General features: G+C 39.0%; 1 long non-coding RNA gene across 1 annotated transcript; it reads left to right on the forward strand.

The window, feature by feature from the left end:
- The first annotated feature begins 349 nt into the window (after positions 1–349).
- LOC121396137 lies at positions 350–16,730 on the forward strand. Its single transcript, XR_005962853.1, has 3 exons — positions 350–548; positions 13,859–14,070; positions 16,295–16,730. It is a non-coding gene; the product is annotated as an uncharacterized LOC121396137 (long non-coding RNA).
- The last annotated feature ends 1,024 nt before the right edge of the window (positions 16,731–17,754 follow it).

Below are 17,754 nucleotides of genomic sequence, written 5' to 3' on the forward strand. Positions count from 1 at the left end.
CCAAGTAAACATTTCTTAGTAGATAATGAACATTGTATTTCCTTGTTTGCATTTGAGTATCTGTTCTTATTGGTACAGAGGGTAGCATGTACAAGTACATAGATTGTCCTTTTTTAAGAAAGGTCTGTTATCTAACCTGCTGCAGTAAAAGTGAAAGAAATTAGCTGCCTTACTTTATGTTCTCAGTAGAGACCTGATGGCTATTTGTTAATGACCTTGCCATCAGCCACCAGGACAAATACACTTCTTCCATCTGCCACCCTGAGTCTTAACTGACAAGACAGGCCCCCTCTACAGTGAACGTAAGCTGACTGGCTGTTAGTGGCGTTCTGCCTTTGAATGACAAAGGATGAGGGAGCGAGGAAAGATTTGGTTTAATCCTGCAGTAGAAGCCTTTGCTTAACTCTAGCAGCAATGAGATGCTGAATGAATGTAAATATCCACTGTGTGTGTGGTGGCTACATGCAGCAAGAAATGTCTCTCTTGTGAGGCTGACAAGGCTGTAAACAAGAAGAGAAGAGAAGGAAAAAATGAGCGTGTCACTGATGGTGAGTGTTACACTATGCACTATGCCCGTTGTTTAATTAGCTTAGCTCTCTCTTCTTCATACAATAGAGACAGAGGGAACGGTTTATGAGACTGAATAATGCCCTGTTATATCCTACCATGTTGAAATAGTTAGTAAATGAATCTATATCCCCCTGTGCCATATTGACAAATCTAAATATTTTACACATTAGATTTAGATTACCTTTTGTAGGGCTGGCAACTAATTTCTGATGTATTTCACGTTCTTCTGACAGTTAATCGTGCCTGCTCACTTTGAAACTCCATCTAATGCTTTATTTGGATTACTCTGAACTGTAATATTTATTGATGCTGTAACCCCCTCCAACAAAGAGTATTTAATGATGTTGAAATACCCCTATGACACAGAATAGAACACGGCTGCTGAGCAGAATGACAGGCGTAGACATTTACAAGGGAATGGGTGCTGCATGCTAAGTTCTTAAACTGGGTGTTTTCTCATTAAAAAAAATCTATTGGAAACAATGTAATAAAATATTAGTGTATCTACCAGGTGTCGACTTCTGCCGTAACGTGAATGTATATTGCAGAAAGCATAGAGAATGTGCAGTTGGGACACATTTTTATATTATCGTGGTATATAAAAATAAATGTATCTAATTTAACTTAGTGTTTCTTTCTGTATTCTATAGCTTTAGATATTCTCTCTTCTCTTTAATGGATCTGTGCCTTTATTTTATGTAAAAATATTAAGAATATCAGAACATCTATCTTTCTATCTATCTATCTATCTATCTATCATCTATCTATCATCTTTCTACGCGTATCTATCTATCTATCTATCTAATCTAATCTAATCTAATCTATGTATCATCATCTATCAGTTTATCATGGTCTTTCTGTCTCTTTATCTGTCTATCTATCTTTTCTTCTCCTATGGTCACCTTCCACAATATCAGATTACCATAGCATCCATTTAATTATTAAACAAAATATAATGCATGTTTGCAAGTATTCATGTATATTTGTAATCACAAAATAAAATATATTAGTGGTCCTTAAGGATATTATACCTTGTCATCTATATATACTTATATATGTATGTTTTATATGTACATGAAAAGTTGATGTTACTATATTATATTTTGTTTTTAAGCATTTGTCTCTGAAGTTACAGCATTTGCAGTGAGACCTATTATTCAAACTGTCATAAAAGGAAAGCAGCTTTATTTGTTGCTGCAACTTTGCTGCTTATTTCCGATGCTAGACATATGTTATTCAAAGAGATTCGCTGATATCATCCCAAATCTGCTTTTCCATTCTGTCCTTCAATCAAATTGCTGCTTCCTGTTCTAGCTGAATGAGCTCAACTGGTGGCTTACTGCTCTGTGTTATTGCAAGGCTATAGGTTTAGTAATCTGCTATACATATAACATATAAATAATCCTAACAGACTGCTGAAGTCTTGTCGTTGTGACAGTGATGACCACTGCTATCTTATTTTAGAAACAATTACAACAAATTAGCAGATAATAGCAAGTAAATTGACTTTGAGTATTAGCAGAGGGATTTGCTCTGTACAGATTTGAAACGCTTCTATAGTGCTTTATTTTTTAATGAATAAAGCAACGTTGTTTGCTGGTAATGATTAACCCTTAACCTGCCTGGAACTAATTGTTCTTGCTTTTGGCAGTAAAACGGCACTCAGTGCATTCTACATACTACATACTGTTGATCTCACAATTGGTTTTATTTCCTGCACTGCTAAGTGCAGAACAGTGAACTTGAAAGCAGTATCATTTTTCAGCTTCCTTGCTTCATAATAGAAATAGTGGAAGGAGAAGGTGGCAGATTACCAGTCACAGTTCAACTATGTATAATTAAACCTGAGTCCGGAATCCAGAAAGCTCAGAATTACAGAAAACAATCTTATTGGGTTTACTTAATGTTTAAATAAATTTTTAGTAGACATCAAGTATGGAGATCTAAATTATGAAAAGATCCCTTATCTTGGAGACCCCAGGTCCCAAGCATTCTACATTACGGGTCCCATACTTCCCGTACAATCACTAGAGACAGGACTAGAAGCAAAGAATGGATGGACATAACTACACTGGAATTTTGGGAAGGAATGATGCTCTGGGTAAAAATCATGGTGTTTTGCACCAACGTTTTGCACTTTTTAATGAGCCCTATTATCTCTGTTTTAACAAATCGTGCTGATTCCAGGGTAGGAAGAGGTGATTTTAAAAACAAGATATTGATTATAATTAAAGAAATTAGCAGAGACATCAACTGGACCCCGATTTTGACCCCCTTGCCTCCTGTCACCTTATGGCAGTCCTGTGAAGTCAATACTCGCATGCGCAGTAAGCAATCAATGGTGTATATATGTGGAAAAAATATATTTATGTATTTAGGATATATATATCCTGCATTTCATTGATATTATTATTAACACATATTTTTTAAAAGCACCAACATACTGTATGTCACAGCCCTTTAGAATAAATGGGTGTATACACAGAACATACAAAAACAACCAATAATCGATACAAGAGGTCAGGGTCGGACTGGTGGTTGCAGGGCCTTCCGGGGTTGCCACCCCAGGGGCCGCCGCAGCGCTCCCACACCCCTATAGGGGCCGCCACCTGCCGTGCCTCCTCCCTCACCTGCCTTACTCCTCCCCCAAGCGAACATAAGTGAATCCTATCTTCACGTGTCTGGAGAGGGAGATCAGCGGCCTGGGGGAGCAATGGCAGGGATCGGGTCTGGGCCGCAGGGACCCACCAAGTTTTTTCCCAGTGTCCCCCAAGCCCAGTCCGACCCTGCAGGAGGAAAGGGAGCCCATTGTAGATTCTATGAATGCCTCTGAAAGTTCCTTGGATTATTTCTTGAACAAGAAAATATACAATGCTATTGTGAGGCTAAGATCTACAGTTAGTTTAGTATTGGTATCAGTATATATATTTTTATTTATGTGTATAGCTAGGTCTATAAAAATATGTGTGTGTGTGCATGCGTGCAGAGACACTGCGCCAATCAGGCCACAGGCGGATGTGCCAAGCAGCTTACCAGGGTTGGCAAGAAAAGGAGCAGTGGAAAAAATTGCTGGTCAGCTTCCTAGGGGAGGTAAAAAAAACGCAACCCTGAATTTCAATTTTTTTAAACCGGAAATTCAGCCTTCTAGTGCAAAATATGTTTGGCGGAGTCTTGCCAATTTTTGTAAGCCTTTGTTGAGGTAAGCTGTACAACTTGTTCAGGATATACACAGCAGGCTGTGTGCTTAGTTGTTTGCTAATATAGTGTATAATTATGATCGTAATAATGGAAATTTGTAGAACTCCCTGCTGCTTTACTATTCATTAGCTGCAATATCACACGTTCCTTCGTGACTCTGTAGGATTGGGGAATTTCTTTACTTTATCCAACATCAAATTGAAGGTGGGGCATTAACTGGGCTATTGGCAGGGCTGGCATTAGGCCAGTTGGGCAAATAAGGCCCCTCACCAGGGCTGCACTGATAGCTTTTTACTTTATCCTCTAATTGGCCCAGTTCCCTCACAATACTGATTCGATCAGCCCACATCCAATCCCGATTTACCCAGCCTGCACCCAAACCGATTGGTCTACCCCTCCCGCAAACCTGATTGGCTCAGCCCACCCCCCAACCCTAATTGGCCTGTCTGTCCCCAAACCCAATTGGCCCAGCCCGTCCCCAAACCTGATTGACTCAGCCCACCCCCCAAACCTGATTGGCTGAGCCTGCCCCAAAACCTGATTGCCCCTAAACCCGATGTCTCAGCCTGCTCCCATAGTGAATCGAAGGGAGACTATGACAAGAGTAAAAAAGAAGAAAGAGTGCTGGACAGAAGAGGGAAAAAAGTGGGATGTAAGAGACTGTTATGGAGAATGGGAGAGTAGGAGAGACTGAAATACAGTTCAGCTACAGAAATGGAAAGAAAACGTATTTGTAGAACACCAAAGATGAAATGAATGAAAGATGAAATATGGACAACAGAAAGTTTAACAAAGAAAAATAATATTTGCTGTATGAAAGAAATGGAGAAGAAGCCCATGTAACAATTTAGGCCCACACGAGTTGAGATGAATACCTTTACATGGTTTCAGAATAATTGCTGAAAAATGTAGAAGGGATAGGTATTTTTGGGAGATTTGTAGCAAAGACTTTCCGCGGGTGACAAGTCTCCTCTTGTGTCATAACAATGTGCTTGCACCAATACACTCTGTCTATCACTGTGTATAATGTACTTGAGGTGACAGGAACCACTGTCTTGCACTGCATATAATGTCCTTGGTGTGTCAGTGCCCAGTGCCATGAAATGCTTGGGGCCCAAAGGAACAAGAGAAAGTGGTTATAAGGCAGGGTAGCAGCAGCAGTAACATGGAGAAATGGAAAGGCAGGCACTATTTGTCTACCCAGCCCTGGAACTCTGTGCCAGCCAACATTCCATCTAGGGGGCCCCAGCAAAAGGATCCCAATTAGAACCCACAGTTGTTAAGACCAGCTGTGACTATTGCCCTTTTATTTTGCTGAAATTATTGTTTGGGAATCAAAAATTATGAGCATTAATGTATTCAAAATTATTTTTTGAAGCTTTTCTTGGTTTTTTGTTATGTAAGGCAAAATCCTGGGGAAACCTGGTCCTGACAAATTTTGTTTTGCCTACTTTTTACTTTGCCATTTGTAGAATCTCTCTAGTCCTCAGCCACCCAGGTTGTTAGCAAAAGACTCCAAGAGGACCCACAAGGGTAGCTGAGGGAATATCTAATATTCATTCTCTATGTCAAGGTATCATATGTCCATGAAAAGTCCTCTGACATAATTAGGAAGTATGAAATGTGGGTTGCGATTTGCCACTTACACTGTAAACAGCTTAAATATAGAAATTAAAATCATACCAAAAGTCCAAAGTACGTTATATAACCCCAGTTCAGGGCAAATTAGAAACCTAATTTTTATAATGGGCCAATCACAATGTCTCTTGTGTGCAAAGTGTAAAAAAGTTCCCAATTGGCCAGATAACCACAAGCCTCAACGCTCAATTTCAAAGCACAGAGACCTGCAGACTACATCTTGAATTGAGTGAAGCCTGTTTTCGGCCTCTTACCATCTGTCCAAAGGAGGCGCAAGTGCTGTTAAATGAGCTTTATAGGGTACACTCTTCTTGGTGGAGGAATCATCCAAACCACTCTTAAAGACATTAATAAAATATGTCATTATAACATCAAATTGTTGATAAAACTACAGTTTTTAGCATCAGATGCACAGCAATGTACAAATGGAGTTTCCCCAGAAATCTTTCTTTAATTCCATGCTATGTTGTATAATATGTTACACCAGACAATTGATACCACATACATATGCATACAGCAGGTACTGAATAAACCCTTTAGACATATGGGGGTAATTTAATTTAATGGAGTGATATTCTCACCTATATGCAAGTACAGGTATGGGACCTGTTATCTAAAATGCTCAGGACCTGGGGTTTTCCAGATTAGAGGTCCTTCTGTAATGGGTCTCTGTACCTTAAATCTTATAAAAAATTATTTAAACATGAATTAAACCCAATAGGATTGTTTTATTTCCAGTAAGGGTTAATTATGCAACAGAGTACCCATAAGTAGCATCAGAAAAGAAATTGCGTGGAAGAAGAACCAGATCTTTTGCTCACTGTGTGTGCAAAGGAAATCAATAGGGCTTGAACAGTCGCCATATCTGCTTGGTGGGGATCAATGATTAAGGCTGTTTACATCTAGGCTGCTATAGTAGCAGGGACTGCTTCGATTTTTCTGTCTTGTGGAGACTTTGGTGGATAGTTTCCTTAATCCTCCATTATTACAATCTATAGCATATATCAAGAATGCCAATTATCTCTCTTGCCTGTGACTTGCTCAGGTATTCCAGTCTGATTATTTTGGTAAAACATTTACTGCAGAGACAATCCTTTAAAAAAAAAATCTATATATACAGAAATATATAATTTGCAAACACCTATAATCATCATTGTAATTTAAAGGAGAAGGAAAGCCTTTGTGCACTTGGGGGTGCCAAATGTTAAGCACCCCAAGTGATTGTATTGACCTACATGAAACCCTGGGCCGGTGCTCCCATCAGCAGAAAAATGCACCAGCCCGGGGTTATAACAGTGAGCACCACAGATCAATCTTCTTCCATCTTCCTCCTTCTTTGCATGGCTGCTAGGGATGTAGCGAACTGTTCGCCGGCGAACTTGTTCGCGCGAACTTCGACCGTTCGCGTCCGGCGAATGTTCGCGAACGTCGCGCGACGTTCGCATTTTGCGTTCGCGTTCGATTCAAATACAAATCGTTCGACCATTCGACCATTCGAATTCCTTCGACCGCTAAAAATCGAACGATTTCCATTCGTTCGAACGATTGTAAGCATTCGATCGAATGAAAAGCATTTGATCGAATGCTTCGATCGTTCGATTCGAATGAAAATCGTTCGATCGAACGATTAAAATCCTTCGATCGTTCGAAGTTCGCAAACTGTTCGCGAACGTTCGCATTTTTTGCCGGTGTTCGCGAACGGCGTTCGCGAACACCAAATCGGCAGTTCGCTACATCCCTAATGGCTGCGCATGCGCAGTAGAACTAAAAGATGAACTTTAACTAAAAAGTTGGCTATTTTGTTCAACTGTGCATGCGTCTGCCCCCGAGAAATTTGAAGAAAGAAGAAGCCGGAAGAGGTCGCTCAGTGGTGCTCACTGGTATAACCCTGGGCCAGTGCAGTTTTCTGCTGATGGGGGATGGGAGCACCCGCCCGGGGGTTTCAGGTAAGTCAATACAATCACTTGAGGTGCCTAACATTTGGCACCCCCAAGTGCACGAAACCTTTCCTTCTCCTTTAAGATATTTTAGACGGGTGAGATCTGTGTCTTGTCTCTGATAATCAAGTGAGGCTTGGGGAACTGAAGGTCGAAAACGGATGGCTAAAGTGATTATACAAAATGTATGTCTGCAGAGCATTTCTTGCCTTGTGTTAATTAGTAATAGCCTTGTGTATTTATTGCTGTTTGCTTGTCAAGATTTTTCATTCTAGTCTCATTTCACCTTCAGACATGGACGTGCTTGTGAGGGTTTTATTAATATCACATCTGCCTTTAGTGCACCTACACTGTGAATGCAAATGCAGTGAGTTTTCTAGAACTTACTGTAGTGGAAGACACTAAGGGGCAGATTTATTAAGTGTCGAATTGAAAATTCGAATTCTCTCGTTTTTTCTGGTCTAAACTGTCAAATTCGACTAGGGAGTTATTCAAATTCGATTTGAGTTTTTCAAAATATTCAAATTAAATTTTTGAGATTTATAATACGTAGGTCCTTTAAGAACTCAAATTCTACTATTCGCTATCGAAAACCCGCCAAATTGCTGTTTAAGTCAACGGGAGATGTCCAGGGATCAATTTGGAGTTGCTTGCAGCCTTCCTGACATTCAAGTTTTTTCGGAGATTAAAATTCGATTCGAGTTTTCTGGTCGACCCTCTTCAGTGAGTTTAAAGAATTAGATTTTTAAAATTAATTTTGAGTCGAATTTCGAGTTCATGGGAGTTTATGGGAGTTTTAAAAAAACTCACATAATTCGAAAATCGACCCGTGATGAATGCGATTCGAGTTTTCTGGTCGAGCCTCTTCAGCGAGTTTAAAAAATTAGATTTTTATAATAAATTTCGAGTCGAATTTTGAGTTCATGGGAGTTTATGGGAGTTTTAAAAAGACTCACATAATTCGAAATTAGACCAGTGATAAATGCGCCTCTAATGATGGTCACATGGAACGTGGAGTTTAGCCAACTGTATTTTGAAACCCATTGTTGGATATGATGGAAACAGCTTCACCAGAGGATTGTTAAAAGGCGGCTAAACAGAATTCCTATCAATGCTTTACTATTTCCCCTGAGTCTCATTCCTGTAGCCTATTTTTAGTGTATAACAAGGCTGAAATACTTAATGAGCAGGTCTTACTGTGTGGGTGGAGGGTTTTGTCAATGTGTGGCTTAATTAACAAGCAACAATCCCCTTCTGTAATTAGTCAATAAACAGTGTGAATGGCAGTTTACACTTGTTGTGGCACAGTCAAAACCCTGTTAAATGGCCTCATGGATGTCTGTTAAGTAAAAAGAACTTTTACAAACATATCTAAAATTTACTTTTGTCATTTGGAACACAGCTTTCCATAACAGTCTATAGACACACTGGCCAGTGCACATCCACATGCAAACAATTTATGTTCTTTTCTATTACTAGCATAATATTGATGGTCTCCTTTTGCACAATCTACAAGAATAGCAGCGGTGCTCTCTTTGCTAAAAAATCCTTTATTTTATCTCCATCTATTTTACCTCCTTCATGTCAAATAACACCCCTAGTTGTTAGGCAAAACTGAAACTGCAAGCTCAGTCCTTAACGTCTTTCCTTTAAGGGCATTTCATCTCCAGAATGTTTAATTCTAGCTTTCTTTGTTGCCCTAAATGCTGATCCTCCTGAGGATTTTGCGTTCCATACTGTATTCCATACAGTATGTAACCAGTGTCGGACTGGGATGCCAGGAGCCCACCAGAAAACCGTAGACCATGGGTCCACTTTCCAAACTCTTATTCCTCCTCTCCTCATTCAACATCTTTATTCTCCTAGTCTTTAATATCTACTTACTCTATTTTTCCATTATTAAGCATAAATAAATAGGGCATGACCATGAAATTGGCTAAATTGGTTTGGAAGCCAGAGGACCCAGGTGACACCTATGCCCACCAGGAGTTTTCCTGGTATACCGGTGGGCCAGTCTAAAACTCGTAACCATGAATAGGGATGTAGCGAACGTCGGAAAAAAAGTTCGCGAACATATTCGCGAACTTGCGCAAAAACGCGAGCGGTTCGCGAACGGTTCGCGAACCCCATAGACTTCAATGGGAAGGCGAACTTTAACATCTAGAAAAGACATTTCTGGCCAGAAAAATGATTTTAAAGTTGTTTAAAGGGTGCAACGACCTGGACAGTGGCATGCCAGAGGGGGATCAAGGGCAAAAATGTATCTGAAAAATCTGCCTGTGTGTGCTTGGAAGAGATAGTGTAGGGGGAGAGCTGTTAGTGATTTCAGGGACAGATGATAGTAAGTTTGCTGGCTAGTAATCTGCTTGATACTGCTCTGTATTGGAGGGACAGAAGTCTGCAGGGATTTGAGGGACATTTTAGCTTAGGTAGCTTTGCTGGCTAGTAATCTACTGTTCTCTTTAAACAACTGCCATACGTTGACCTTGTAGGCATTGTTTGCCCAGTTTTTTTGGACGCAGCCACTGAAGCACAGTTGCCAGAAAAAATATGCCATATAAATGCTGAAAATAGTCATTTTTCGCCATACGTTGACCTTGTAGACATTGTTTGCCCAGTTTTTTTGGACGCAGCCACTGAAGCACAGTTGCCAGAAAAATTATGCCATATAAATGCTGAAAATATAAATTTTTTTGGTTGCAGCCACTGAAGCACAGAGGCCAGAAAAATTATGCCATATAAATGCAGAAAATATGCATTTTTTTGGTCGCAGCCACTGAAGCACAGTTGACAGAAAAATTATGCCATATAAATGCTGAAAATATAAACTTTTTTGGTTGCAGCCACTGAAGCACAGAGGCCAGAAAAATTATGCCATATAAATGCAGAAAACATGCATTTTTTTGGTCGCAGCCACTGAAGCACAGTTGACAGAAAAATTATGCCATATAAATGCTGAAAATATAAATTTTTTTGGTTGCAGCCACTGAAGCACAGAGGCCAGAAAAATTATGCCATATAAATGCAGAAAATATGCATTTTTTTGGTCGCAGCCACTGAAGCACAGTTGCCAGAAAAAATATGCCATATAAATGCTGAAAATAGTCATTTTTTGCCATATACGTTGAGTCAACGTATGGCAAAAAATGACTATTTTCAGCATTTATATGGCATATTTTTTCTGGCCTCTGTGCTTCAGTGGCTGCGGCCAAAAAAACTGGGCAAACAATGCCTACAAGGCCAACGTATACACTACTACAGCGGTGGATACGGATTACGTAAAATATATGAATGCTGCTTGAAAAAAGTGACTCCGGTGTTTTTTCTGGAGACGGTAATATTATGGATATTTAGAAAGAATGGGAACAAGGTCACACAGCTCGATGGCGGGTTGAAGAAAACAGTGTGCAAATAATGCCTACAAGGCCAACGTATACACTACTACAGCGGTGGATACGGATTACGTAAAATATATGAATGCTGCTTGAAAAAAGTGACTCCGGTGTTTTTTCTGGAGACGGTAATATTATGGATATTTAGACAGAATGGGAACAAGGTCACACAGCTCGATGGCGGGTTGAAGAAAACAGTGTGCAAATAATGCCTACAAGGCCAACGTATACACTACTACAGCGGTGGATACGGATTACGTAAAATATATGAATGCTGCTTGAAAAAAGTGACTCCGGTGTTTTTTCTGGAGACGGTAATATTATGGATATTTAGACAGAATGGGAACAAGGTCACACAGCTCGATGGCGGGTTGAAGAAAACAGTGTGCAAATAATGCCTACAAGGCCAACGTATACACTACTACAGCGGTGGATACGGATTACGTAAAATATATTATGGCTGCTTGAAAAAAGTGACTCCGGTGTTTTTTCTGGAGACGGTAATATTATGGATATTTAGACAGAATGTGAACAAGGTCACACAGCTCGATGGCGGGTTGAAGAAAACAGTGTGCAAATAATGCCTACAGGGCAAATAATGCCTAAAAGGTCAACTTATACACTACTACAGCGGTAGTAAAATAAAAAAAAGTAAAATAAAAAAAAATGAATATTAAAAAAAAAAAATTAAAGTTGGTGCTGCTGAACTACTAGGAGCAGCAGATTAGCACACCAGTCCCACTCCCCAACACTGCTAGACTAATAGCACTGGGCTCTTATAGTAGTAGTAGTAGTAGTAGTAGTAAAACAACAAAAAAATAAATAAAAGCAGTCCTTACAAGGACTACTGTTATTGCAGCAGTCAGCAGATGAGATCAGAAGCAGGACAGCTGCCCACTGCAGCTACATACAGAGCACTGCAGTAGAAGGTAGATTACTAGCCAGCAAAGCTACCTAAGCTTAAATGTCCCTCAAACCCCTGCAGACTTCTGTCCCTCCAATAACAGAGCAGTATCAAAACGATTACTAGCCAGCAAACTTTCAACTGTCCCTGAAATCACTAACAGGCAGCAGCTCTCTCCCTACACTATCTCTTCAGCACACACAGGCAGAGTGAAAAAACGCTGCAGGGCTTCGGTTTTTATAGGGAAGGGGAGTGGTCCAGGGGAGAGCTTCCTGATTGGCTGCCATGTACCTGCTGGTCTGGGGTGAGAGGGCAAAAAAAAGCGCCAACAATGGCGAACCCAAAATGGCGAACGTCGCGCGACGTTCGCGAACTTCCGGCGAGCGCGAACACCCGATGTTCGCGCGAACAAGTTCGCCGGCGAACAGTTCGCGACATCTCTAACCATGAACACTAAATCTGCTGTTCAGCCTGACATATGTGGTCGGTCCAGACTACCAAAATAATAAATTGCCGGAGCTGCGCAATTAACCTTAACCTGTGCCATTAGCAATGACTTTCAGACTGGGCCGAGTTACAGCTAGAGTTTGAAAATGATGGCATGGGCTGTTGTGGATGACTCACACATCAATGGAGGTTTAGCTGCATGCAAGCAAATGTAATTACAAATAAGTTGCGTAATGGGAGTAACCTCTAGTAAATGTGGTACTGTGACATAGTAGATGGCCTGCAATTCCCTGATGTAATGTAAACCTTTGCATTTTTGCCCTGACTTGAATGTCTGCTCTTGACCTGGGGCTTTCCGGATAATGGATCTTTCCGTAATTGGTATCTTCATACCTTAAGTCTACTAGAAAATCATTTAAACATTAAATAAATCAACTTTGCTGGTTTTGCTTCAAATACTTAATTAAATCTTAATTTGGATCAAATACAAGGTACTGTTTTGTTATTACAGAGAAAAAGGAAATACTTTTTTAAAATTTGGATTATTTGGATAAAATTAAGTCTATGGGAGACAACCTTTCAGTAATTCGGAGCTTTCTGGATAATGAGTCCCATACCTGAACTCTTTCATTTTGTGATCTAACTAGTTCTTTAACTAAGCAACTATTCACAGTGAACTGACAGAACTATCATTACATTATTGACAGGGGTAGAGGGTGACATTTTTATTTAGTTTAGGCTACCAATAAAAGGCTTGCCTTTGGCTTACTTATAGTATAGTTATATAGTATTTTTATATATGAACATATAGTAGTTGTGCTCTCTCTTGGGGGAGGTTAAGCTTCCCTAAATCTTCCTTATTTCCCCCCAATAAAAATAATGATTCAAACATTTTTGTATCTGCAAATTTAACGTAAATGAGGCAAGAAGGTTAAATGAGTGATTACCAAACAGTGATAAGATGAGCAGTGATTCTGCAACTGTAGATCTGAGCTTCATTAGCACAGAATATAAACTAGAATAAAACAAAATGATGTTGATTGTTGCATAGATAGCACATGGCATTGTCAAGAGCCTAGTGCAGATCAAGTAATAGGAGGTTGCAAAGCTACAAGAGGATCATACAATGACTTTGTCTGCAGGGGAAGCAATGTTTGTAATCTCTTCTTCCCAGATAAAGGCCAAGAGGTAATGGTACCCAAGGCAAATACCTCTTGTCCCCGTTCTCTCATGCTACCCCTCTAACTTATTCACCAGTGGCTCGCCACAAAGCACCTCCTTTTACTACCACCTTGCCCCTGCAGGGTCCCCCCTGTTCACCCATGTAATAGCTGAAAGTGCATTGAGGCTTGAGTAACTAAGTTAAAGATAGATTTCAGATACAAGACCCCTTTGCGCTATGTATTCCATTATCTCTCCACATCTTACACAAGTGTTTCTTCCTTAAGTGAACAGACTCCAAGTTGAAGAGTCACAGGCATTAGCGGGTTTTTTTTTTAGAAGCCCACTTTAAGTATAAAGCTCTTTTTAAATAAAATAAGGATTCTGTTCTCATATTTTTTTCCATTAGTTCAACTGTATTCAACATCATCTCACAATAAATGAGAAGTTACATTCAAACTTTGTATTATCTGTAATAGAAAGTTTCACTTTTAAATAAAGAGTAGTCTTTACAAGGTGTCCTCAATTTCTTCCCTAACATAATGTGCTGTGAATGTCTGTATCCTTGGGAAAAGCTGAATAGGTTGCTCATTTACTTCTCTGTTCCTTAGGATATATTTCAGTCTAACGTTGGTCAGATGCCACAATCCGTCAAAGTTGATCCTTACTGAGCACAGAGGAGCCCTGTTTGGTGCTGGAAATCTGGCAGGACCATCTGTTTGTTCCACCGGATTAAAGTGTATTCCTTTTTTCAGCAGAAACTTGGTGAAGGGGATTCACAGGGCAGTGACCATTTCTCACTTCCCATGAATGAAACTAAAAGGTATGAATACTGATGGCTTTGAAACTGTCAAATACAATGTAACAGGAAACTCTCATTATAATCTAAATGTTTCAGCTGGACCTGAAATTCAGGTGCTATGCCGAGCAGAGTTGCATAGTCAGAGTTAAAATCTGTTTCTGCCTGCATGGAGATCTTTATTTCCTGGAGATCAGATGTCTTTCCCATAAAAACAGCAATTTTGTCACTATTTGTGACAGGCATCTCAGATTATAGTAAGCCCAAGATCTGTAGTTACATATTCTGAAAACATACATATTCCGTTGTTCTCCTTCATCTGAGGCAGGGCAATTTTAGCACCTAGTGGTCCTTTGAAGGGGTTGTTCTTCTTTAGATTAACCTTTAGTATGATGTAGAGAGGGATATTTGAGGTGATTTGCAATTCATTTTCATTTTCTATAATTTGTGGTTTTTGATTTACAGGTATTTTATTCAGCAGCTCTCTCTTGGTTGCTAGGGTCCAAATTACCCCAGCCATGCATTGATTTAAATGAGAGACTGGAATATGAATAGGAGAGGGCCTGAATAGATAGATTATTAATAAATACATTTGTAGCCTTACGGTGCATTTGTTTTTTAGATGACCCCCATTTGAAAGCTGGAAAGAGTCAAAAGAAGAAGGCAAATAATTAAAAAACTATTTAAAAATAAACAAGGAAGGCCAATCGCAATGTTGCTTAGACTAAACCATTCTATAACATACTAAAAGTTCATTTAAAGGAGTGTTTGAAGGTGAACAACCCCTTTCAGTTATGCTTAGATCAGGGTCGAAACAGAAAACAGCAATTGTTGAGTCTGCTCAACGCTTTAGTACACTTTACTACAGGGAAGAGTTGCATTGGGGCAGAAGAGGGATGACTACGTCCCTCTGCCCCCCCCCCCCCCCCCCGCTGCTCATGAATAAATTGTTACTGAATGCAGCACTGTATTCATGGTGGAAATGCAGGTCCATGCTGACCTGCTAGCGTTTTGCACATGACACCACCTATATAGAAATTATATAGATTATAGAGAATTAGGTTGACATTATTTTACAGCAATAGTATTGGAGCAGGATGACGGAGGAGACAGTGTTTTCATATATTGGTAACCAGTGGCTTAATTGGAAGTTACTGGATCCCACAGCACTATTACTGTATTTTAGGAACAGCTAAGCCACTTAAGTAATGCAAACTTTGGGTGACCCAAAGGATAACATTAACCCATAGCGCTCCTTTACCGATGCCTGTAAAACAACAATTTGCCAGAAACAGTACCTGTATCTGTTTTTAGACAGCAATCACATGACAAACACTGGTATGACCTTTTTTATGAAAGGCTCTTGGCAAAATCTGGTAAATTAGTACATTAACCTAGTTTTACAGGTATGGGATCCATTTTCAGGAAACCTGTTATCCAGAAAGCTCTGAATTACAGAAAGGCCATATGCCATAGGCTCCATTTTATCCAAACAATCAGAATATTTAAAAATAATTTCCTTTTTATCTGTAATAATAAAACAGTAGCTTGTACTTGATCCCAACTAAGATACAATTAATCCTTATTGGAAGAAAAACCAGTCTATTGGGTTTATTTAATGTTGACATGATTTTCTAGTAGACTTAAGGTATGTACGAAAGGATCTGTTATCCAGATACCCCAGGTCTCGAGTATTCTGAATAACAGGTCCCATAACTGTATTACTTGAGCGTTAAATATGGTAGTTATGAACTGCAATGGGAAGCAAGATGGGGACCAAAACAAAGTAATCCCTGCACTTTAATGTTTCAAATATTCACTTGATGCCCTAGTAACCCATAGCGATCAATCAGTAGTTAGCATTTAGTGGCCACCTATTTGAAAGCTCTAATCTCTCTCAGTCAGAATTTCACCTACTTTCACTTTGATTTAGGTGGCAGGATGGTTTTGGAGTCAGCACAAATATAACCTGTCATTTCTTTATGGAAGTGATGGGGTTGATTTATCCTTTGTTAAAAACACTGTTGTGTTCAGTATTGTACAATGCAATTTAATCTTTGTTATTTTACATGAGATTCTTCTGTGTACAGGTAGAAGGGACTTTAAAAGATAAAAAAGAATAAAATAATTATTTCCTGGCCATTTTTCTACATTTCCGGAGACAGGCCAGTCATGAGACACAACAAAACAAATGATGCTGTGATGATGGTGCTTCAGTTAAATACCCCTTTTACATTTCCTTCTCCAGACAGAATGGCATGCTCGATTCTAAGAGATTCAGTCATGGCTATAAGCATGGAATTACTTCAGCAGCCTTCCCAGCAACAGCCGCATAGAGCTTTCTGTTCACTCAGATCTCCAATCAGAGTTCTTTAAAAGCACGCATATAGATATTTTCACTCCAGAGCTACATCCGCAATCTCTCTCTACTTGCTAGGTAAAATTTCTTTTGTATTAAAGGGAAACTAATCATAAAAAACATTTCCAGGAAATGACTTCTAAGCCATCCAGCACAAGTATTTCATAGAATAACAAAGAAGAAATATAAAAAATATATTCAAAAAATAAACTATTACACAAAGAGTGGGGCTAAATAACCTATGATAATGTTACATGGGGAGGCACATTTATCAAAGGTCGAATTTTTTTTAACTGTAATAAATTCAAATATACTCGAAATTCAATTGGGGGGTTACTTTTTGAATATCTAAAACTCGAACTGATATTTTTGACAGCTTAAAAACGGTCACTGCACCGCTCCCATTGACTTATACATGAACTTGGCAGGTTTTAGTTGTCAAATAGTCTAATTTGAATTTTTGAAGGGCCGTGGTTTGATAAATCTCGAAATTCGAATTTTAATTAAAATTGAATCGAGTTTGGATTATTCACAATTCAAATTTGAGAGTTTTGACCATAAATTTTTTTTAACATTTAAATTTTCAATTCGACCCTTAATAAATCTGCCCCTAAATGTGTGTAAAGTCTATGCATTAAATAATTGCAGTCATACACAATCCATTTTTTTCCACTCTCATCTCCATACCTTTCATTCAATCGTTTTCACTCTGCTCACCCTGCTTGTATTTATTTATACACTGTGCATTTCTTTCCATCTTCTCCTGTATACCCACATATATAATTCATATACTATATACTTCCCCATGTAAAGTACAGGTATTATTTGGCAACCTGTTATTCAGAACGCTTAGAATTATGGAAAAGTTGACTCCATTTTATACAAATAATTCAAATTTTTTGAAAATGATTTACTTTTTCTCTGTAATAATTATACCATACTTTATACTTGATCCAAACTAAGATATAATCAATGTTTACTGGAGGCAAACCGGCCTATTGGGTTTATTTAATATTGAAATTATTTTCTAGTAGACTTAAGGTATGAAGATCTAAATTACAGAAAGATCTATTATCCAGAAAAATTCAGATCCCGAGCATTCTGGACAACAGGTCCCATACCTGTATAGAATAATGTGATCCATGTCCCGAGCATTCTGGATAACAGGTCTCACACCTGTAATGAATAATGTGATTTCTGACTAGCTGCTTTTTCATTTTTACACTCTCCTTCAAGCATTTATTTCCCCTCATCATTCTCTAGCCTAAATGCATGTTTTTTTTTTATTCTTCTCTCTCTAGCCGAATTGCATTTCTTTTCATTCTCCTCTATTTACCTTAGGACTTATA

Source organism: Xenopus laevis, chromosome 7S (genome assembly GCF_017654675.1).
Source record: "Xenopus laevis strain J_2021 chromosome 7S, Xenopus_laevis_v10.1, whole genome shotgun sequence".
NCBI lineage: Eukaryota > Metazoa > Chordata > Amphibia > Anura > Pipidae > Xenopus > Xenopus laevis.